The 24371-nt window shown below is 44.6% G+C and overlaps 1 protein-coding gene across 3 annotated transcripts in view; it reads left to right on the top strand.

The window, feature by feature from the left end:
* The window catches only part of LOC126203790 (F-box/LRR-repeat protein 3-like), a 347594-nt gene that overhangs the window by 84088 nt on the left and 239135 nt on the right, over nt 1–24371 (top strand). For 2 of the 3 annotated variants that reach the window (XM_049938158.1, XM_049938157.1), the window contains exon 2: nt 10703–10775. The exons of the other annotated variant lie outside the window; for it this stretch is intronic. The gene's annotated coding sequence lies outside the window, so the exon portion shown is untranslated. The remainder of the gene's footprint in view (nt 1–10702; nt 10776–24371) is intronic. 3 annotated transcript variants of the gene reach the window in all.

Here is a 24371-nt window from a genome sequence, read left to right as displayed (position 1 = left end):
GAACCCATTCACGCGCAATATGTGGAGATGTTGAGGAATCTGGAGTTTTGAACGGACAACTAACTGTAGCCGAGCTGTATTGTCACGAGGGGATCAAATTCCTCGTTGAGGGCGGTCTGAGTTGCATTCCCAGTTCAGAACCAATTTTATCGACATACAGAAGCTCAGGTAAAAGATGGAATAAGTGTCCTGTGAGCCTACATAGCGTTTGTTTCGTCACTAGAAATAAATAACTAGTATAAGGAAGGTTACTGGTAATAGGGTTTCTACATGTCGCTACTCCAGACTTTGTGGCTCAACCTAACGTCTACTTGGTAGAGAAGGAATATCATTTTTAATGTGAATTTCAGACCACAATATCTTCTTCACTTGTTGTAGCCAGAAGAGAATGGAATCTGTCTTCCCTATCTAAAATCAGTGACCGAAGTTGGAATCGAACCTAGACCATAGACATATGAACCTATCATCAGCCCAACAGACCACCCAGTCCTCTTCTCAGGGGCTCATTTTTCTATCATAACGCCGTTGTACCACACTGGCTGAGAATTCTGACTCCTGTTTCAATTTGCAGCATGTTCAGTAAATTCATTTACTTGGTTGGCCGAATCACCATGAACTAGCTGCCTCGGCTACCCAGTGCATGCATTCATCTTTATTTTGTAATCACCAAAATAAAATCACTTAACTGCCACCAACACAGAACTGCCAACAGTGTAGGATGCAGAAATTAAAATAGGAAGTGTTCCTTTCCGCCGGCCGCGGTGGCCGTGCAGTTCTAGGCGATTCAGTCCGGAACCGCGGGACTGCTGCGGTCGCAGGTTCGAATCCTGCCTCGGGCATGGATGTGTATGATGTCCTTAGGTTAGTTAGGTTTAAGTAGTTCTAAGTTCTAGGGGACTGATGACCTAAGATGTTAAGTCCCATAGTGCTCAGAGCCATTTGAACCATTTGTTACTTTCCACTTGAGCTACTCTATTGCGCTATCGGTTTGTTGAAAACGTCGTGCAGTGCAAAAGAAAAGGTATAACTGTTTGTCTCTCATAAGTATTGACCTGGCGACATGCATTATCCCACAGCGCTGTGGAATGCAGAAGTTGTGGGGGAATTGTTGTTGGCTTCTGGAGCTGTTATAGCTACGTGTCAGCTAGTGGCGTAATGATATCGCGTGTTCGAGTACATTCACTACTATACTTTTTAAAACGCAATTCTGCTGTAAGCTAAAATTATCAATCTAATGGTACTTGTAACATAATTTCCTTCACTTCTCAACCCAAAATAGTCGTATGAGGAAAAAGGACTAACTTCTGCGACATTTTGTTCCTTTCAGGTTTAATAGACAGCCAGACAGTAGATGCATCTCGAAACTTTTGTATTATGTATGGGTAGAGCGCATCGTGTCAAAATACGTCGGAAAAGTATTTTTTACATTAGCTGTCGTCTGGTAGTGGCATTTTATTCTTCTTCAAACCTTGTTTGACAGCTTTAACTCAGAACAAGTTTTATACATGCATGTAATCAATAACTGCATGTGCATTTTCAGACTGTTATAGATGAAATCAGAGAATTCGCATATATCTTTGATGAGTAATTTCTCTCTCATGGCCGGCCGGTGTGGCCGAGCGGTTCTAGGCGCTACAATCTGGAACCGCGCGACCGCTACGGTCGCAGGTTCGAATCTTGCCTCGGGCATGGATGTGTGTGATGTCCTTAGGTTAGTTAGGTTTAACTAATTCTAAGTTCTAGGGCACTGATGACCTCAGCAGTTAAGTCCCATAGTGCTCAGAGCCATTTGAACCATTTTTCTCTCTCTCATGTTTACTATTGTTTTAAGAACATTAAAGGAAACCTTACGAAAATTGTGAATTGTACTATAAAAAATGAAATAAAACTACCCACGATAACCTTACGACGAAAGTCTGTTTTAATAAAACTAAGTATCTGTACACAAACGTAGCCTCTATCGTCACGAATTGGTAAAATACTACTCACTTAGATTTTGATTGGGTCTGTGTTTAATTGGTATGCTGTGTCATACTCAAGAGGTATGCAAATGTGGCATTTCATAAATAAAGTTATGCATTCCTAGAAACTCAAAATTTGCTTGTCAGCAGCGGAAAGAGGCGTTACCTGTTGTGCAGCATTATAAGTTTTTCACCATTGCACTATGAGCCGAAAGTATTTTCTTACGATTTCCTTATCGATGTTTGATCTGACTGCTTGTAGCTCTTCCACAGAAGGCATAAAAACGCCACACTCAGTTACACTGGATCTGCGAACCGTATCAGACACCTTTCCACAGGTCAGCACGTTACCACAGAGCTGGCGAAGAAGTATGTGTCTTAGCTTACTCTTACGAGACCAGTAGTAGCTAGAACTCGTAAACCGCTATTTGAAGGACGAGAATAGTTGCGATTTCCACGCGCAATGACTTTCCTGGGCTGAAAACCGTAAATTTACAATATTTTGTTACACCTCAAGCGATAATAACTCAGATTATTCAATGGAAATGACAGGTAAAATCAAGTGAACTTTGACGCTTAATTCCGTGCACACCGGGAAGTAACTCGTCGATCACAGAGTTGCCAAACATACGTTGCCTTGTTGCCAAATCTCAGTTACAATACCAGCAGGAAGAAGACGAACCGATGTGATCTTACAGCGGGCTGGGAAGTGACCATAGCTGGTGTCTCCAAGTCGCGGCTACTACGGCCTGGAATATGTAATGCGTATGATTCGCACTTCTGTAACTAGGTTTAGTGACTGGAGCGTAGTTACTAATAATACTCAGAACTGACTGCAAACTTAGCATCATAAATCAGTAACTCTCATAGTTGTTTTTATATTTCTTTCGTAAGTGTACTCAAAACTAAGAAATTCATTCACAGACGCTTTCGTGCCTCGCCGATAGTCGAGCACAACAAACAAATAAAAATAAAAAAAAGAATGTGTGTGTGTGAGAGAGAGAGAGAGAGAGAGAGAGAGAGAGAGAGAGAGACAAAAATCAAAAAGAATGAGAGAGAGAGGGTAAAAAATTGTAAAGGAATTGAATCATGGTATGTAAAGAAATCTTTCATTAAAATGACACGTTCCACATCATTACGAAATATCGTATTCATGATCTATAATACAAGAATTAATGTAATGTAATCTAATTTAATCATATCATATTGATGACTAGCCGTGAAGGGTCATGAATTACCGAAGTTTTTGCCAATACAAGTAACCAAATCTAAACTTGAAAATAAAAGACGACAGTTTTTGTGATAAACCGGGACTTCTATCAAGACCCTTTCGTCCCTGTTAACTAACCACGAAAGATGTCTGATATACCTCTATTCAGAAGTAACAAAGTGTGCATGCATTTAAAGACGAAGTGCATGATGGGAAGTTCTGTGACGGAGATACGAACCCAACACGTAATCGGATTGTCAACTAAGTAAAATCAAATGTTACGTATCGGTTTTTCTTACCAGCTGCTAGGTGCTTGACTCTAAAATAAGGATACAAACTTTTGTGCCCAAGCGACAATCGAACTGCTCACCTACCGTGCATCCACGAATATAGCTTAAGTATCAGTCCCTTACTCACCAATAGTAAGATGTGTGCGTGTTTGACTAGAAGTAACGACACCTATTGCGATTGTTGGCAACACATGAACAGACATTAAAAATGCACGTTAATTTTCACTAAAAGGCCGGTGTGCACGTGATAGGGCTTGAAATGAAATTATGAATATTTTTGTACTGGATCAGGATTCGGACCCATATACTTACGTTTGGAAGAGACCTAGAGAAGACTGCAGTCTTGAGAAAAGGAACAAAATGATTGAACTAGTTCCGAGAGATTCAGATCCTCGAAAGAGAAGATACGAATTCGAATCACCGTTGCAGCACCAAATTTTTCAACGTCTCTAGTTCAATCAAGTACTAGTAAAGTAAGAGCCCTGTTCCTTTAAATGGCTATCGGTTAATCAAATAAAATAAAATTTTCTAATGTAAGTAAGTTTACTGGCGACTGTATTTCTGTTTACCATGACTTCCGCTATGTCATTTCCCAACGTAAACCGGCTCTGCCTAGTTGGTAATGAAGGAACGTGATGTTTAATGCGGATTCTGGATTATAACATCTTTCTCTTGATGTTACCGGGGGTAAAGTAAATTTGTTTGTCCCTCTTAAAAGTAAATACCTGAACCCACGCATTGCACCTGTGATAGTTCGTTCCGCCAGACCATTGTGGCCACATTTCCCAGCCCCAGGAGTGTGCTGTAACGGATGATGTGCTTAGCTTACAAAATTAGTCACGGTGAATAAACGCGAGACTATTAAATGGTTAAGTAGAAGCAAGCTTCTGAAGCGGAGATTATGCTATTCTCATGTCAGCAGGATGTAAAGAGTCTTCTAGGCATCATAGGCTCGATGTGAAGCCATTTTGAAATTTTCACAAATTCAGCAAATTTCTTAGTTCGAGAAAATCCACTGCGAATTGTGAAGTTACCGGATAATTCGATTATTACCGTCATTATTACTATAATTTTCTTCATACCGCTGCTGGAACACTGTACTTGAAGATCATTTGCTGCCTTTTGGTCATTATAGAAGTAGTTTCCCAAGAACAGGTTCTTTACCTGTCTACGGAATCCTTTCCATGTTAATATCAAACATCAGTAATAACTCGTAGATTACATTAAAACTAAAGTGCTTGATGAAGACGTTACTTGATGACAAAAACGCGCTGCCTTTCTTCATTTACTTGCGCTTAGAAATGGCTATCGAGTACTGCCAAACCAAAAAACAAGAGACCTTACTGCCTTTCGATATACGTCGCTGTCAGTTCTTCCATATGATTTGGTCGACATGACCTGTTTCAAGTTGTGTATGACACAGAATGTTTTAGAAAATCAATAGTTTTCCTTTGCAGTAAACCGAAAAATGTTCATTCTAAGCTATCCAAGTACAAAATTTTCGCAATATTAGTTCAAATTTAATATTTGCTTTTATAATGTAGGAAAGAATTTCACAGTTGCAAAACTCGCATCCGACTCATTGACCCTACACTTAGTCGCTGACCATAAATTCTAGCTCAGAGTGACAACAGATTAAGTAACCTAATGTAGCGAAGACTCTTTGCCAGTGCTCTTTCTCACCGGAAAATACGCAATTCACTCATTGGGCTCCATAAGTACACTGTAACAGTAATTTCTGTGTGTATGCAGTGCATACGTATTAGAATTTAGTGGTGCTCTCCCTTCCACTTCTATATACAATATGCCTGACCTAAACGGGCCTTTTATCATTACAGGCCCTGGGCAGTGCAACATACTGACAACAGTAATGTGCTTATACTGACAACCTGACTGTTCGTTTTACCTGATTTTGTAATAATTGAAATAAAACCTCACCTTCCAGTGGGAGACATTTCGTCCCCCTTTTCCTTCTATGAAATTTGTCAGTAAGCTTTTTGCCTTCCAGCCAGTGAAATGCGGCAGAGTACGGCTGGTAAATGATTCACAAACCACGATTTAGTGCCGTTAAAACGATTTATTTAAACGTCACAAGACTGCACATAGGTGCAATCGATTTCGAGGTGCAAAGTGTATGTTATCTTACTTTTGTGACATTTGGGAATAAGTGATTTCCAAAGACTTTTTATTGTAGTGAAATAATCTTTTGTCACAAAGTAACAAGGTAAGTGTTTTATTCGTATCTATTTTGTAGGAAGCTATAATCGTGATGGAAGATTATACACCTGAATGTTTGACACAACTGGTAGGAGAAAACGCCCCATAGTAACCAAACCCTGCGCCTCCTATCCGTATCCTCCTATGACACCAGCACGGGATTCTCCTCCTATAACCCTACAGAGCTGTTCCTAGCACACCTGAGAATTGGCAACATCGTCACAAACATTTGGCAACACTATGACAGTGCAATCACTTCCACGTATGGCACTGAATTGACTCGCTAAATTCGCTTGATATTCCCTTTCCATTTGAATGACTCGTGCTATATAATCCTCATGTAAACTAAGACACTGAGACAGAAAATTCAATTTTTTGCCTAAAGAAATGCTATTCTTCACGTAAGTGACAACTTTTAGTATCTTTCACGATGCGTTATGAGGCTGAGCGACCAATACCGAGATGAGGGCGGGAAACAGGCAGGAGTGTGTCCGTAGCCCGCTGGTACCGCCCGTGTTTCGGGTCAGAACGACTCAATCAGTCGTCAGTTCTAACCGTGGTAGGGGCCACCGTGTGTGAGCTTTTTTTTCTGATATACACTCCTGGAAATTGAAATAAGAACACCGTGAATTCATTGTCCCAGGAAGGGGAAACTTTATTGACACATTCCTGGGGTCAGATAAATCACATGATCACACTGACAGAACCACAGGCACATAGACACAGGCAACAGAGCATGCACAATGTCGGCACTAGTACAGTGTATATCCACCTTTCGCAGCAATGCAGGCTGCTATTCTCCCATGGAGACGATCGTAGAGATGCTGGATGTAGTCCTGTGGAACGGCTTGCCATGCCATTTCCACCTGGCGCCTCAGTTGGACCAGCGTTCGTGCTGGACGTGCAGACCGCGTGAGACGACGCTTCATCCAGTCCCAAACATGCTCAATGGGGGACAGATCCGGAGATCTTGCTGGCCAGGGTAGTTGACTTACACCTTCTAGAGCACGTTGGGTGGCACGGGATACATGCGGACGTGCATTGTCCTGTTGGAACAGCAAGTTCCCTTGCCGGTCTAGGAATGGTAGAACGATGGGTTCGATGACGGTTTGGATGTACCGTGCACTATTCAGTGTCCCCTCGACGATCACCAGTGGTGTACGGCCAGTGTAGGAGATCGCTCCCCACACCATGATGCCGGGTGTTGGCCCTGTGTGCCTCGGTCGTATGCAGTCCTGATTGTGGCGCTCACCTGCACGGCGCCAAACACGCATACGACCATCATTGGCACCAAGGCAGAAGCGACTCTCATCGCTGAAGACGACACGTCTCCATTCGTCCCTCCATTCACGCCTGTCGCGACACCACTGGAGGCGGGCTGCACGATGTTGGGGCGTGAGCGGAAGACGGCCTAACGGTGTGCGGGACCGTAGCCCAGCTTCATGGAGACGGTTGCGAATGGTCCTCGCCGATACCCCAGGAGCAACAGTGTCCCTAATTTGCTGGGAAGTGGCGGTGCGGTCCCCTACGGCACTGCGTAGGATCCTACGGTCTTGGCGTGCATCCGTGCGTCGCTGCGGTCCGGTCCCAGGTCGACGGGCACGTGCACCTTCCGCCGACCACTGGCGACAACATCGATGTACTGTGGAGACCTCACGTCCCACGTGTTGAGCAATTCGGCGGTACGTCCACCCGGCCTCCCGCATGCCCACTATACGCCCTCGCTCAAAGTCCGTCAACTGCACATACGATACGGTTCACGTCCACGCTGTCGCGGCATGCTACCAGTGTTAAAGACTGCGATGGAGCTCCGTATGCCACGGCAAACTGGCTGACAGTGACGGCGGCGGTGCACAAATGCTGCGCAGCTAGCGCCATTCGACGGCCAACACCGCGGTTCCTGGTGTGTCCGCTGTGCCGTGCGTGTGATCATTGCTTGTACAGCCCTCTCGCAGTGTCCGGAGCAAGTATGGTGGGTCTGACACACCGGTGTCAATGTGTTCTTTTTTCCATTTCCAGGAGTGTATTTTATGGAGCTGCGAATTTCCAGAAAAAATTCTATATCGAATTGGAAGAAAACCTTTACACATCAAATCCTCTTGGTAGTTCGACTCAGTAAGTTGTGTTAATGGTCATAGATCTTGGCTTTGTGACTGCCAAGCTGCTTCGCAATACCGGCGTCTCTGAAGAAATTCCAATCGACCATCAGCGATACGAATTTCAATATCGTTCTTCACTTAAGACTCACATGCCAGGGTGATAAGTATGAAGGAAATGAACCTTTTGATTACTATAGGACCTCTATGCTAAATTTCCACAGTAGCAATTAGGAACTCCCTGCAGACATTTGCTAACAGCGGCTCTCGCAACTTACTTTTTCTCTTGGTAGCTTCAAATACGGGCAATTTTGTCGCCTTAAATCCAATTGAATATTTTAAATATCACTTGTGAACAGCGTTCACTTCTCCATTAATTAAGGTATAGACCTCAAAACAAGTAATTTGCCTGAGTAGCTATAGAGCAAGTAGACGTTAGGTTGAGCCACAATAAAGTATGGAGTGGCGACATGTAGAAACTCTGTCACCAGTAACCTTCCTTATACTAGTTATTTATTTCTAATGACGAAACAAACGCTATGTAGGCTCACAGGACACTTATTCCATCTTTTATATGAGCTTCTGTATGTCGATAAAATTGGTTCTGAACTGGGAATGCAACTCAGACCGCCCTTAACGCGGAATTCGATCCCCTCGTGACAATACAGCTCGGCTACAGTTTGTTGTTCGTTCAAAACTCCAGATTCCTCAACATCTCCACATATTGCGCGTGAATGGGTTCGAATCCTGGCCCGGCAATAAAGATTTCATTATGTATTATCAAGCTCTAACATGAGAACACCTATCCGCTGGTGGATAATAATTTCGATTTTTTATGTATTTTCATTCGTTGTCAACACTAACGATATTTGACGTTTTCGACTCCCAGTGAGAGACAGAACTATTTTCGAGATCACTGTAAGTTCAGGATGTTATTCCGAGCTGCTGGTGGAGAAAAATTCGGTAGCTGACCTGTCTTTGTAACAGCGATAGGTGCCGGGTTGGAGTCCGGGGAAGGAAAAAATTTATGTTTCGTCTCGTCATTTCAGTTAAAACATCTAGCTACTGCCGAGAAGATCCGATATGTCACAGTTGATTGTGCTTCGATATCTATCTTCTTAGGTTCTGGGTGCGAATCCCTGTCCAACACAAAGCTTTACCTCACGGCATTTCAAATAAGTTACTTGTTAAGAAGCAATATTTAACATCTCTCGTAGTTCGTTAACAGGGACAATAGGTGCTGGGTAGGAATTCGCATCCGTTAAAAATGTTTGCGTTATGTAATTTAAAGTTGGTATTTGCTAACTGATACTGTCCAAAATCGAGGCATATCACTCTCTGTATGCCTAATCAGGAATGACTGTTAGTTTCCGTCAGTCACGAAATCTTTGCTTAGTCTGCATGACCTGAGTTTGAATCCCTATGCAGAACGTGACGGTTCGTCTTGTCATTTGAAATTCATACATATTATCAACTAGCTGCTCATGAGTAACTTAAATTTTTAATGTCATTTTGTGTTTAATAATAAGTACGGTATGTTACTTTGAAGAGGAAATCATGAATACGACGAACTTACTACGTGCATTACCTATCTGACGTAATAATGAGAGTGAGCTTACAAGCCTTAAGGACAGTCTTACCTGTGATAAGGTGTTCCCTGATATTTTTAGTGTCGTAGTATTACTTTATCTTGAGTTATTGTGATACAGAGCAGTGTTTTCTAGTGGTGACTTGTTGGAACCATTTTCAATAGTCAAACGATTTTACCAAGGAGCGGTTAAAGGACCTGCTAGACAGCTGTTTTATGTGGGTTGCATTCGAACCAGGCGAAATGCAATTCAGATCGTTCGGATACTTTTGAGCCCGACTGTACATGTCTGGGGAGTTATGTGGCCAGCGTAAGTGTTTAAACTCAGAAGAGTGTTTCTGCAGACACTCTGTAGCAATTTGGGACGTGTGGGGTGTCGCATTGTCCTGCTGGAATTGCGCAATCCGCCAGAATGCACAATGGACATGAATGGATGCAGGTGATCAGACAGGGTGCTTAGTTACGTGCAACCTGTCAGAGTCGCATCTAGACGTATCAGGGGTCCCATACCACTCCCACTGCACACACCAGAGCCTCCACAAGCTTGAACAGTCTCATGCTGACATGCAGGGTCCATGGATTCATGAGATTGTCTATATCCCCATACACGTTCATCCGCTCGATACAATTTGAAACGAGACTCATCCGACCAGGCAACATGTTTCCAGTCATGAACAGTCGAATGTCTGTGTTGACGGGCCAAGGCGAGGCGTAAAGCTTTGTGTCGTGCAGTCATCGAGGGTACAGTAGTGGGCCTTCAGCTCCGACACCCCATGTCGGTGATGTTTCGTTGAATGGTTCGCGTGCTGAAATCTGTTGATGGCCCAGCATGAAATATGGAGCAGTTTGCGGAAGGGTTGCACTTGTCACGTTGAACGATTCTCTTCGGCCGTCGTTGGTCTCGTTCTTGCAGGATCTTTTTCCGGACGTAGCTATCTAGGACGTCTGATGTTTTACCGGATTCCTGATAACCACGGCACACCCGTGAAAAGGTCGTACGGGAAAATCCCCACTTCATCACTACCTCGGAGATGCTGTGTGCCATCTCTTGCGCTCCGACTGTAACAGCACGGTCGAACTCACTTAAATCTTGATATCCTGCGATTGTAGCAACAGTAACCGATCTAAGAAGTGCGCCAGACACTTGTTGTCTTACAAAGGCGTTGCCGACCGCAGCGTCGTATTCTGCCTGTTTACTTGTCTCTGTATTTGAACACGCATGCATTTACCAGTTTCTTTGGTGCTTCAGTGTATTGTAGTGTCATAACGAAACTTGTAAGGATTACTGATGGTGATTCACGTTGTGAATACTTCATTAATCGACCTCTTCTCTTACACAGGAATCAGGAGCGGTTACCGAGCTTTAGGCTGCGTCCTCTTGCCTCCTGCTGTCCTGTCAACGTATTCGGGAAGGTAAGACAACCGTGACAAGTTTCTCTGTCTACCAGCCAGGAAGCGTCGGATACAGTGACCCACCTATCTCGAGTGGCTTCTACAGACTAATAGGGGATTATAGTAAAATCTAATTTTCTCGAAAAAGAGTTCGAAGTTCATAAAGGAGGAAGAGATTCCGATCAACTGCAATCGTTAGAATACTCCAGTCCGCAGCTCGTGGTCGTGCGGTAGCTTTCTCGCTTCCCACGCCCGGGTTCCCGGGTTCGATTCCCGGCGGGGTCAGGGATTTTCTCTGCCTCGTGATGACTGGGTGTTGTGTAATGTCCTTAGGTTGGTTAGGTTTAAGTAGTTCTAAGTTTTAGGGAACTGATGACCAAAGCTGTTAAGTCCCATAGTGCTCAGAGCCATTTGAATCATTTTAGAATACTCCAGGATATGGAGTATGCACTGCAGTCCAGAAACCTAATAGTTTCCGAGGAATCGGGTAATTGTAAATGCTGTTGAGAAGCAAAGCCTTTCTGCTGACCAGGACTGTGGTCACGTGTTTTAAAAGCCTTCGTTCGTGTAAGGGACAACTTTCTTGTGAAGGGGCTCTAATCGCATTCGTAGATTAGTCTGTACTCGACGGCCAGAGAGTGGGAACTGTCTCCAAATATTTTATGTTGTTACGCTAAATTAAATAAATTTTACCATGAAACAGAATTTAAAAGAGGGCCAGGTATGGGCAGGACTCGCGCATTGACGGTTCCGTGCAAACTTAACTGTGTGTGTAGGCAGTTCATCCACTCGGAGTATCGAGGCTCCCGAGGGTTTTTGCCTGTTATCGACACTGATACTGCCGTGATATCGGTTCACACGGATTCTAAGGCTTACGAGGGTAACAAATGACAAAAAAATATTTTCTCTTATGATATAATTGCACATTAACGATCTCCGATTTTTCTGTTCGGTTGTATCATTAAAGTTTCCATTTTGCCAAATTTCACGATTCTAGACTGACGGGGAGTATCCTATAGTTTTTGATGAGTGAATTTGCGGGTATCGCAATATGTGACATAAATGGCCGTATCGTTTGGCTGCATTAACTTAGACGCTTACATTTATTACCCCGCCAAGTGACTGTAGACCTTAATATGTGACGTAAATTTCAACTCGAAACGTCTACACCTTTCTGAGAAAGAACGGATCTTAATAGACGGACGGACAGACAGAAACACAGTCAGATAACAAACGAGAAAAACGATTTTTTTTACGTGTTATGGAATTACAAATTTAAAATCTTCAGATTTTTTTCCTTTAGTCGTTATGTGGAACATCGATTCTTGCCAAATATCGTGCTTTCAGGTCAACGAGAAATACCCTGTCGGTTTTGATGAGTGACTTTTTAAGTATCAAATTATATGATGTAAATAACCGTACATTTTGGTTCCATTGACTTACATCCTTCACTTTTTTACATTTCCCAGGGACCATAGACCTTAATATGTTACATACATTTCGAGCTGATACATCTAACTGTTCCTGCGCAAAAGACTGTGCTGTAAAAGACTCGGACGACTTAAGCCAAAACACTGCCGAAGCGCGTGGCACCGGCACCAGGTAGGAAACAGAGGGGGTGTCGAACGGCGGGGCTGCACGAGTGCTCACAGATGTGGCCACCGTGGCGGGGGGACGAGGCTGCCAGCTGACCCGTGCGAGTCAAGAACCAGCACTAAGTGACGATTCAAGGAACGTACTACTACACCCACCCCACTTCTCTTTTCTGTAGAGACTGGGAAGACGAGATTAGCCTAATTACATAGCTCACAGATGCATTTTATGCGGCCATTCTTCGCGCTTCATACGAGAATGGAACAGAAAGAAACCCTATTATGTAGTTCGATGGTAAGTACCCTCCACCATGCACTCGATTTTGTATCCCGCCTGGTAGGTGGCGCGGGGGCCTGCTCCTGTGAACTGCTTCTGCAAAGTAGGTGGAGAGTGAAGGACGCGAGTAGGAGCAGGAAAAGGTGAGCTACTGTACTTCAGTACTGCGTGTAAATTTAAAGCACCTTTACTATAGGAAGAATGTGAATACATAGATTGTAACTTAACTTTGGCTGAGACGAGCACGTAGGTGCGAAGCTGTACATCAATCATATCTAACATCGGCTAGAAGTTACAAAGGCAAAATCTGTACTCACTCGCCCACTATGAAATAGAAACAATGTTGCTTGGTCGTCTATTCGGAATCAAAATGGGCAGAATCTGGAGCATATCTTCTGGTAAACCTTCCGGGATGTAAGGTCGTGGTCCATGAAACTCTTCAGCTCCTAACGTTTCTTCCAGAGCTGCGCTGGACATCTTCAGAGGGGTGTTCCTCCTCCGGTGAGTCTGAAGATGTCCAGCGCAGCTCTGGACGAAACGTTAGGAGCTGAAGAGTTTCATGGACCACGACCTTACATCCCGGAAGGTTTACCAGAAGATATGTCATCCGGTCGTGAAAGCTTTCATACTATGATTAGAATCTGGAGCGCCGCTCGTAGAGTTGCACAGCGCCGGCTAGAGGCCGCTGTCGTCGGTGTCGGTGGCGTAGTGCCAACCTAAGAACTTGTACCTACACTGTGGCATCGTAGCTATCGATACCACACTTGACAGTGGTGATGCAGACGTCTTTCCTCCGGCTGTGGGGAGCTGCAGGTCAAATTCCACACGGCATGGCGGGATGACCGTGATTCCCCGTCCGTCATCAAGTGTCAGGTTTTCCGTAGTTTCCCTGTACTGCGTAAGGAAAATGGCGAAGTACTTGCTTTTGAAAAGGACACCTCCCATTTCATTTGGTATCCGTCCCAGACGGAGCTTCTGATCTGACTAATGACCTCGTCGTCGAAGGGACGTTGTAAACTAATCTTCCCTCTTTCCGTCCCCACTTCAAACTGTCTCCGCATCCTAAATTCTGGAAGGTACTGCCCAGTGTCTTGTACGGGTCGTGTACTGTCGAATAATCAACCGTTGTGCCAACGTTCCAGTGCGCTAGCTAGTTAGTTACATATTCCACGATTTCTTTGTCTAAACGGCGTAGAAGGAGTTAGTCTATAGGGTATGTGTACATGATCAGTTCCGGTGGATGGCTACCTGGCCTAAATGCCACATTGCCGAAAGTTTAACGTTGTTGTTGTTGTTGTCTTCAGTCTGAAGACTCGTTTGATGCAGCTCTCCATGATACTCTATACTGTGCAAGCCTTTCAATCTCTGAATAACTGCTGCAACTTACATTCTTCGGAATCTGCTTGCTGTATTCACCTAGTGGTCTCCCACTACAATTTTTATCCCTCACGCTTCCCTCGTCCTAAATTGGTGATCCCATGATGCATCAGAGTGTATCCTACAACCTTCCTGTAGCCCGGTTGTGACACAAATTTGTTTGCTTCCCAATTCTACTCAGTATCTCCTCGTTAGCTACATGATCTATCCACCTAATCTTCAGCATCTTTTTGTAGCACCACATTTCTAAAGATTCGTTTCTCTTCATGTCTAAACTGTTTACCGTACATGTTTCACTTCCATACATACCTCGGCTCCATACAAATACTTTCAGAGAAGGCTTCCTAACACTTCAATCTGCGAAAGGAAGTCGAAAAGTATAGGAACTTTGGAGAAAAGGAATATTTATTCTAATGATGGAAAGGTTTTTGGTTGAACTGGTAATCAATTTTGCACCTCATTATTGACTCCTGCATCGGCTGCAAATCATCTTCCTCGGAGCACTTCCTACAGTGGTCCAAACATATGGAAACCGCTTGAAGCCAAGCCTGGACCTTGTGGCGGATATTCCAGAAATTCGAATCCCAACTACTTCCGTTTGGCAGAATGTGGCCGAGCGTTATAATGCTTCAGGACGACACCTTTTCGCAATTTTCCGCGACGTCTCGATCTGATTGCAGATTTCAGTTTAGTTCGCAACACATCGTAATAATTAAAAAATTAGAGAGATTCGAGCGCCGACGGAGGCTTTCAGACAGTCGTTCTTCCCGCGAACCATACGCGACTGGAACAGAAAAGGGAGGTAATGACAGTGGCACGTAACGCGCCCTCCGCCACACACCGTTTGGTGGCTTGCGGAGTATAAACGTAGATGTAGAATTCTCACTGTTCACGTTTTCGTCTCTTTGGATGAAATGAACGCCTACCATACCTTCCATGTCCCACAATTAATCTTACCAGCAGATGGTTCACGTTCAAATTTCTTCATTTCTGGTGATGGGTATTTCCAAATCGTGTTCGCAGCCTCACTTTGTGGTTCGTGATGATGCACCCCATGTTTCGTCTACAATAACGATTTGCTGTAAAAAAAAAAAAAAATATGTTCTCAGTTGTGGACGTCGATGGCCTACCCGATGTTTCCTCGTCACTTCGTGTTCTTCCCTGTTTGAAGCGCGCTATCCGTTCGTACATCTTGCTTCGCGACAAACGGCTGTCACCATACCGCGATTGCATTTGACGAATAATTTTCGCAACTGTATCACCATCCGCAAACAAAAGGCGAATCGCTGTCCTCATTTCCTCCTTGGTGCAGATCGACGATGGAGCTGCCATGTTTCACGGTCTGCAACAATACAACGACTCGCGCGGGAATAACCTTTCTTGGCATTTCCAGTCTACATCTTATACCCTCCCTACTTCGGCCGTCAATAGTTATTCTCTGCCCAAATAATAAAACTTGTCAACTACTTTATCTGTCTCATTTCCTAATCTAATTCCCTCAGCATCACCTGGTTTAATTCTTCTACATTCTATTACCGTTGCTTTGGTTTTGTTGATATTCATCTCATATCCTCCTTCCAAACAATGTCCATTCCGTTAATTGTTCTTCCAGTTCCTTTGCTGTCACTGACAGAATAAAAATGTCTTCAGCAAACCTCGAAGATCGTATTCCTTCTTCCTGAATTTTAATTCCTACTCCAAATTTTTCTTTCGTTTCCTTTACTGCTTGCTCAATGTACAGATTGAATAACATTAGCAATAAGCTACAACCTTGTATGAACCACTGCTCCTCTCATACCCCTCGACTCTTACAACTGTCCTCTGGTTACTATACAAGTTGTAAATTGCCTTTCGGTCCCTGTGTTTTACCCCTGCTACCTTCTGAATTTCAAGGATAGTGTTCCAGTCGACATCGTCGAAAGCTTTCCCTTAGTCTACAAATACTGTAAACGTAGGTTTGCCTCCCCTTAACCTATCTGAAGAGCAGTTGAACAGAATGGACAGTGTCTTGAAAGGAGGGTATAAGATGAACATCAATAAAAGCAAAACGAGGATAATGGAATGTAGTCGTTTCTGAAGAAGAAAAATTTGTTAACATGGAGTATAGATTTAAATGTCAGGAAGTCGTTTCTGAAAGTATTTGTATGGAGTGTAGCCATGTATGGAAGTGAAACGTGGACGATAAATAGTTTAGACAAGAAGAGAAAAGAAGCTTTCGAAATGTGGTGCTACAGAAGAATGCTGAAGATTAGATGGGTAGATCACATAACTAATGAGGAGGTACTGAATAAAACTGGGGAGAAGAGGAGCTTGTGGCACAACTTGACTAGAAGAAGGGATCGGTTGGTTGGAAATGTTCTGAGACATCGAGGGATCACCAATTTAGTACTGGAGGACAGCATGGAGGATAAAAATCGTAGAGGGAGACCAAGAGATGAATACACTAAGCAGATTCAGAAGGATGTAGGCTGCAGTAGGTACTGGGAGATGAAGAAGCTTGCACAGGATAGATAGAGTAGCATGGAGAGCTGCATCAAGCCAGTCTCAGGAGTGAAGACCACAACAACAACAACCTAGGTCGTAGGATCAGTATTGTCTAGTGTGTTTCTACATTTCTCTGGAATCCAAACTGATCTGCCCCGAGGTCGGCTTCTACCAGTTTTTCCATTCATTTATTAGAATCCATGTTACAGCCATAACTTATTAAACTTGTCAGTTCGATAATATTCGTACGTGTTGGTACTTGCTTTCTGAATTATCACATCCTTCTGGAAGACTGAGGGTATTTCGTCTGTCGCATATAGCTTGCACACCAGATGAAAGAGTTTTGTGATGGCTAGTTGTCCCTTAGGTCTTTCAGGCTGTCAGATTCTTCTCGCATTAATCATATTCCCCATCTCATTTTCATCTTCGTCCTCCTCCGTGTCCATAACAGCGCGCTCGAGTAAATCCCCTCGTATAAACACTCTATTTACTCCTTCCACCTTTCAGCTTTCCCTTCTTTGCGCAGGACTAGTTTTCCATCTGAGCTCTTCATATTCATACTGGTGGTTTCTTTTCTCCAAAGGTCTCTGTAATTTTCCTGTAGGGAGCATATATCTTAGCCCCCTAGTGATATATGCTTCTACATCCTTACATTTGTCTCCTAGCCATTCCTGTTTAGCCATTTTGCACTTCGTGTAGGTCTCATTTTTTAGAAGTTCGTATTCCCATTCAGTTGCTTCATTTACTGCATTCAGTATCTTCTGTGTTACCCAATGATATCTACTAGTTCTCGTCTGTTTACGTACTTGATCCTCTGCTATCTTCACTATTTCATCTTTCAAAGCCACCCATTCTTCTTCCACTGTATTTCTTTCTTCCGTTCTTGTCAACCGTTCCCTAGTGCTCTCTCTGAAACTTACTACAACCTCTGGTTCTTTCAGTTTACCCAGGTCCCGTCTCCTAAAATTCCTGCCTTTTTGCATTTGCTTTGGTTTTAATATAAAATTCATAACCAGTAAATTGTGGTCAGATTTTACGTTTGCCCCTGTAAATGTCTTACAGTTTAAAATCTAGTTGCGAAATCTCTGTCTTACCATTATATAATCTGTCTGAAACCTTCCGTTGTGTCCAGGTTCCTTCCACGTATACAGTCTTCTTTCATGATTCTGAAACCGAGTGTTAGCTCTGATTAAATTATGTTGGCCGCAAAATTCTAACAGGCGGCTTTCTCCTTCATTCCTTTCCCCGAGTATATTCACCTACAATTTTTTCTTCTTCTTCGTTTCCTACTGTCGAATTCCAGTCCAGCATCACAATTAAAATTTGGTCTCCCTTAACTATCTAAATAATTTCTTCTGTCTCGTCATACATTTCTTTTCAATCTCTTCATCATCTGCAGAGCTAGTTGGCATATAAGCTTGTACTGCTGTGGTGGGTGGTTGATTTTGTGTCTAACTTGGCTTCGGTATTGCGTTCACTATGCCATTCGTAGTAGTTTATCCGCGTTCCCATTTTCTTATTCATTAGTAAACCTACTCATGCATTACTCTTTGTTTGATTTTGTATTTATAACGCGGTATTCACCCGAACCCAAGTCCCGTTCCTTGTGCCAGAAAACTTCACTAATTCCCTCTTTATCTAAGACCAGCCTATCTATTTCCCTTTTTAAATTTTCTAACCTATCTGCCCGATTAAGGGATATGACATTCCGCGCTTCAATCCGCAGAACGCCAGTTTCGTTTCTCCTGATGATGAAATCGTCCTGAGTGTCACCGGCCGGCGATCCGAACGGGGGACTATTTTGCCTCCGGAACATTTTACCCAAGAGGACGACATCATCAGCAGAGCGGCATGCCCTCGGGAAAAGTTACGGCTACAGTTTCCCCTTGCTTTCAGCCGTTCGCAGTATCAGCACAGCAAACCTTTTTGGCTATGTTACAATGCTACACTCCTGGATATGGAAAAAAGAACACATTGACACCGGTGTGTCAGACCCGCCATACTTGCTCCGGACACTGCGAGAGGGCTGTACAAGCAATGATCACACGCACGGCACAGCGGACACACCAGGAACCGCGGTGTTGGCCGTCGAATGGCGCTAGCTGCGCAGCATTTGTGCACCGCCGCCGTCACTGTCAGCCAGTTTGCCGTGGCATACGGAGCTCCATCGCAGTCTTTAACACTGGTAGCATGCCGCGACAGCGTGGACGTGAACCGTATCGTATGTGCAGTTGACGGACTTTGAGCGAGGGCGTATAGTGGGCATGCGGGAGGCCGGGTGGACGTACCGCCGAATTGCTCAACACGTGGGGCGTGAGGTCTCCACAGTACATCGATGTTGTCGCCAGTGGTCGGCGGAAGGTGCACGTGCCCGTCGACCTGGGACCGGACCGCAGCGACGCACGGATGCACGCCAAGACCGTAGGATCCTACGCAGTGCCGTAGGGGACCGCACCGCCACTTCCCAGCAAATTAGGGACACTGTTGCTCCTGGGGTATCGGCGAGGACCATTCGCAACCGTCTCCATGAAGCTGGGCTACGGTCCCGCACACCGTTAGGCCGTCTTCCGCTCACGCCCCAACATCGTGCAGCCCGCCTCCAGTGGTGTCGCGACAGGCGTGAATGGAGGGACGAATGGAGACGTGTCGTCTTCAGCGATGAGAGTCGCTTCTGCCTTGGTGCCAATGATGGTCGTATGCGTGTTTGGCGCCGTGCAGGTGAGCGCCACAATCAGGACTGCATACGACCGAGGCACACAGGGCCAACACCCGGCATCATGGTGTGGGGAGCGATCTCCTACACTGGCCGTACACCACTGGTGATCGTCGAGGGGACATTGAATAGTGCACGGTACATCCAAAGCGTCATCGAACCCATCGTTCTACCATTCCTAGACCGGCAAGGGAACTTGCTGTTCCAACAGGACAATGCACGTCCGCATGTATCCCGTGCCACCCAACGTGCTCTAGAAGGTGTAAGTCAACTACCCTGGCCAGCAAGATCTCCGGATCTGTCCCCCATTGAGCATGTTTGGGACTGGATGAAGCGTCGTCTCACGCGGTCTGCACGTCCAGCACGAACGCTGGTCCAACTGAGGCGCCAGGTGGAAATGTCATGGCAAGCCGTTCCACAGGACTACATCCAGCATCTCTACGATCGTCTCCATGGGAGAATAGCAGCCTGCATTGCTGCGAAAGGTGGATATACACTGTACTAGTGCCGACATTGTGCATGCTCTGTTGCCTGTGTCTATGTGCCTGTGGTTCTGTCAGTGTGATCATGTGATGTATCTGACCCCAGGAATGTGTCAATAAAGTTTCCCCTTCCTGGGACAATGAATTCACGGTGTTCTTATTTCAATTTCCAGGAGTGTAGATCAGTCAACCATCCAGACTGTTGCCTCTGCAACTACTGAAAAGGCTGCTGCCCCTCTTCAGGAACGGTCTCTCAACAGATACCCCTCCGTCGTGGCTGCACACTGTCTGCATCGCTGAGACACGCAAACCAACCCACCGACGCCGAGGTCCGTGGTTCGTGGATGGTGGAATTTAACTTAAATGAACATGTTAATGCAGCTACACTTAAAAGTAGATTTTATTCATGTCGCCAGTTTTTAAATAAAAATTCGTGTATGGAATAGAAGCAGTTACTCAAAAGAAATCATTTTGGGTTAGATGCATTTTATGTCGTGCTTTGCTACGTCTCACATGTGTTATATTATTGGTCAAATGATCAAAAGAAGTTTTTGATGCATACTGAATGCGTGTCTGAGCTGCTGAGAGCTTTGATAATAAATGCTTATGGTCAGTTTTTCTTCTAGTGTTGTAAATGTGGCTATCTCTATTCTTTTCAAATTACATGGATTATTTATGAGGAGTTTCATTAGCGAGTATTATATGTTGTGAAGGTGCAATTAAAACGTCTAACTCTATGAAGTGGTGCCTATATCACGATCACAGGTGAACACCATATATTATTCTTACTACTCGCCATTTTGCAGTCAGTACTTACTTTCTAAGTGATAAGTTAGCCCAGACAGTATTGAGTGGAAATATGCAAAATATGTGAAGAAGTTGTTTCGTTTGTTTCCAACATTAGCAGTTATGCGAAGAGCAAAAGTAGCTGAACTTATTAGTCTGAGCAGCTCAGTAGTATGTTGCTTCCAGTTAAAGATTTTTCAGTGTGTACACCTAAAAATATGTAACGTGCTACTCTAGTGATTGACTCCCGTTCACATGCTTCATGCTTAGTAGTTAAGTTCTAGGGGATTGATGACCACAGCAGTTAAGTCCCACAGTGCTCAGAGCCATTTGAACCACTAATATTGTCTGTCAAAATTAACAGTTCTGCTCCGTGATTATTAAGTGGTAGGTCATTCACATACATGGACTTAATTTTGAACCCTACGGAACATCGTTCTCGGTGTATTCCAATCACTAAATTATGTCCTCCCAACATTATCTGAATCATTCAGCGCAACTTATTGCATTCTGTTTATTAAGTGTTATTGAAACCAGTTGTTTGGAAATCAACCATTTCCATTACGTCTAAGTTTTTCTAAGAGAGTAACATGATCTAAGCAAACAAACGCCTCGGCTGGCTCACAAAAAATACCGGCTCTCGATGTTTTTATTATTTAAGGCTTGTCACATTTCACTAGTGAATGTACAAAGAGCGCGGGGCGTAGAATTCTAATAGTCATTTCCGGTTATCTAGGCGAGCGTTTTTACAGTTTCGTCAGCATGTCCGCGCTCGCTGCAGAGGCCTTATATCAGGCCGGAGTTCAAAGGACGAAGACTAACGGAAGGGAATCCAGTTCGTTTGTTCCAGAGAAAACACAGTGATGAAGTTTTTGTGTTACCTTTGAGCTGTTGCATTTGAGCTGCATTCGTGTTTTGTCTCTGTGGAGATCACCTAGGGAGAGTGCTAGGAGCCAGCTGCAGGCGGCGTGGGGTTGGCGGTGTGCGCGCTGCAGCGCACAAGTCGGCCTACAGGACTCTGCTGACGAGCAGAGGGCGGCATGTGCCGTGGCCCGGCTCACTTCAAGAGGAGACACTAGTCTCGGCTTATCCGTAGATACTCGGTCGTTTCTGACAAAATGACGATCCAAGTCTTAGAGGGGCTTAACGTGTCTTTGATTGGTCGGTTGGTCGATTTGGGGAAGAGACCAAACTGTGAGGTCATCGGTCTCATCAGATTAGGGAAGGATGGGGAAGGAAGTCGGCCGTGCCGTTTCAAAGGAACCATCCCGGCATTTGCCCGGAGCGATTTAGGGAAATCACGGAAAAGCTAAATCAGGATGGCCGGACGCGGGATTGAACCGTCGTCCTTCCGTGTCTCCGAGCGAGGAAGTATTTCAACCGAAGCGGTGGCACAGTGTCTGGCGTACCGGCTTCGTAGCTCTGAGCCCCGTGTTCGAAACGCGATTTTTATTTTTGTTTTTCATTTATCTACCCGTGTCTGTAGAAGCTTATTGCACGAATGTTTCCATTGTATGTTGAAGTAACGTTGTCCTGACTCATCTACCGATTGTATGTCCGGTAAGTGAATTTAAAAAAAAAATGACAAAATTATTTGAAACTGTTTTCGGTGAAATTCTAGTACACTCGTGTCCAAAAGTAAAGTAACAAACGGAAATTTCGGAAGGTTACTTTTATTTTGCCACAAAATAGTATCAACAAGTGATAGCAAAGTAGAAACAACGAAAGGAATACAGAATGTAAACAAGTGCAACGTGCAGAACAGTAGACGAAAATATTCTTTTTTTTTTTTTTTTTTTTTTTCCAACTTAACATATTTGCATACGCTTTCCGACAACTGGTTAATGTGCCTACTGTGGGTGTGACCACCTCTGGCAGCAGTAGAGGCCTGACAGCGACTGAGCATGCTGTGAATAAAGTCACCAATGTCGTGTTGAGGCAACAACGGCCATTCTTCCCATTCTTCCTGCAAGTCTGCTCCCGAGTCTTGGAGAGCGGTTGGTGGATGCTGACGTGATTCAACCCACCCCCTAGTGCATCCCAGACATGCTCTATGGGGTTAAAACTGGGAGAGCGAACAGGCCACGCCGTACGTACAGTATCTACCTTCTGTTTCCAAGAAAACGTCAACCACTCGTACTCTATATGAGGTCGAGCATTACCGTCCGTCAGTGCATAGTCTGGGCCCACAGCGCCTCGCAACGACCGCACATCAGGTCCCAAGATCTCGTCACAATACTTGACAGCAGCGTAACCTTTCCGATTGACCCGTACAGTTTCATCAAGAGGGGTTCGAGTGGACAACATAATCCCTGCCCACACCATAGCGATCCTCCTCAAAATCAGTCTCCTTCTAAAGTCTTCTGGTCTCGAAATCGTGTTCCACATTCCCTCCATCGAGAACCACTCTCCAGACCAAATCGATACTCCTCCGTGAAAAGAACATTGGCACACTAATTGACTGGACTGGTGGCACGTTGGCGACTCCACTCTAGACGTTCCCTTCTGTGAAGATACGTCAGAGGCAGCTCTCCGACAATAAGGGCCACTCCGTCGAAGCCTTCTCTACACCGTTTGCGTCGATACAACGCGTCCAGTGGTTGCTGCGAGGTCAGATGCCAGTTGCAGTGCAGTACTGAGGCGGTACCGTCGTGCCCTTACAGCCAAATAACGGTCCTCTCTTTCTGATGTCACACGCGGTCGGACAGGCCCTGGTTTTCGTGATACAGTTTCGGCCATCGTGCCACACGAGTTTGGGACTGTCCTGCTTTCAATCTTCGTAAGGCTCTCCACCGCAGAGAGTCTGGTAGGCTTCTTCTCTGTGCCATACTGCAGTGTCTGCCACTGTGGGATGTGGGCCTACCCGGCAACCACTGCTCCGTTTGAAACGTGCCCTGCCCGTTGACCGAGATGCCATCTTCTGTGCAGAACACGATCTTACCGGCATTCGTTCACAATTTGCACGATTATATCGTGAATGATACTCAGGACCGAGAAATAGCTGTTTATTCCTTTAATTTTGGATATCATTGTAGGTTACCTTGATTCATAATCAGTTACAAGAGCCAGTTTTCGGTAAAGTGGTCCTTTATGCGTGATTTTCTGCGTAATTATTGCCAACGCGTGAAATCTTCAGGAGTGCTAACGACGTTTCTTCCCGAGTGGCAGCCATAAGAAGAAATGTCACAGTGGCAAACCTCCCATCACGCGATGCTCGTGGTCTTCGGAATTTCTCTTTCAAATGTTTCTGCGGTCGGTGTCATTATAAGGGAATGCACCAAATCTTCGTGGAGAATGAACATAAGAATAAAATATAATAATTACTATAAGAATTTATATAAGAATGAGGTATAAGAGTATGAGAATTTAAAAATATTGTAACTGCTGTGTCGGCTACTGTTGGAGTGAGCACAGACATAAACGAGGAAGGATAGAAGCCGCGATGGCCGGTGGCAGGAATCCAAAATCAGTAGAGCACTTTATTCCTAAAAAGGGAAGAAACACAACTTATCCTTATGAAGCGGCTTCCTGTGTCTCCTGCATACAGTTATACTGGCACATTATTACTACTCGCTGAACGCAGTCTAAGTATCGTCTTGCTCTTACTCAGTCCCCATATGCCCCAAGCCTGCGACCGACCAGCGGTGGGCGGCTCGTTAAGGCAGCGTTGACAGCCGGCGCCGCACTCCTGGGCGCGTGGCGCTCGCCGCTCTTGCCATTGGCGCTGCTCGGTGTGCTGTCCATACTTTAGAGGACTTCACAGTAACCCATGAAAATACCATACACATTATGTTATATAATACACTACTGGCCATTAAAATTACTACACCACGAAGATGACGTGCTACAGACGCGAAATTTAACCGACAGGAACAATATGCTGTGATATGCGAATGATTAACTTTC

This window comes from Schistocerca nitens, chromosome 9 (assembly GCF_023898315.1).
Source record: "Schistocerca nitens isolate TAMUIC-IGC-003100 chromosome 9, iqSchNite1.1, whole genome shotgun sequence".
Lineage (NCBI taxonomy): Eukaryota > Metazoa > Arthropoda > Insecta > Orthoptera > Acrididae > Schistocerca > Schistocerca nitens.
The sequence above is the reverse complement of the archived record's forward strand: the minus strand, read 5'-3'. Positions and strand labels throughout refer to the sequence as shown.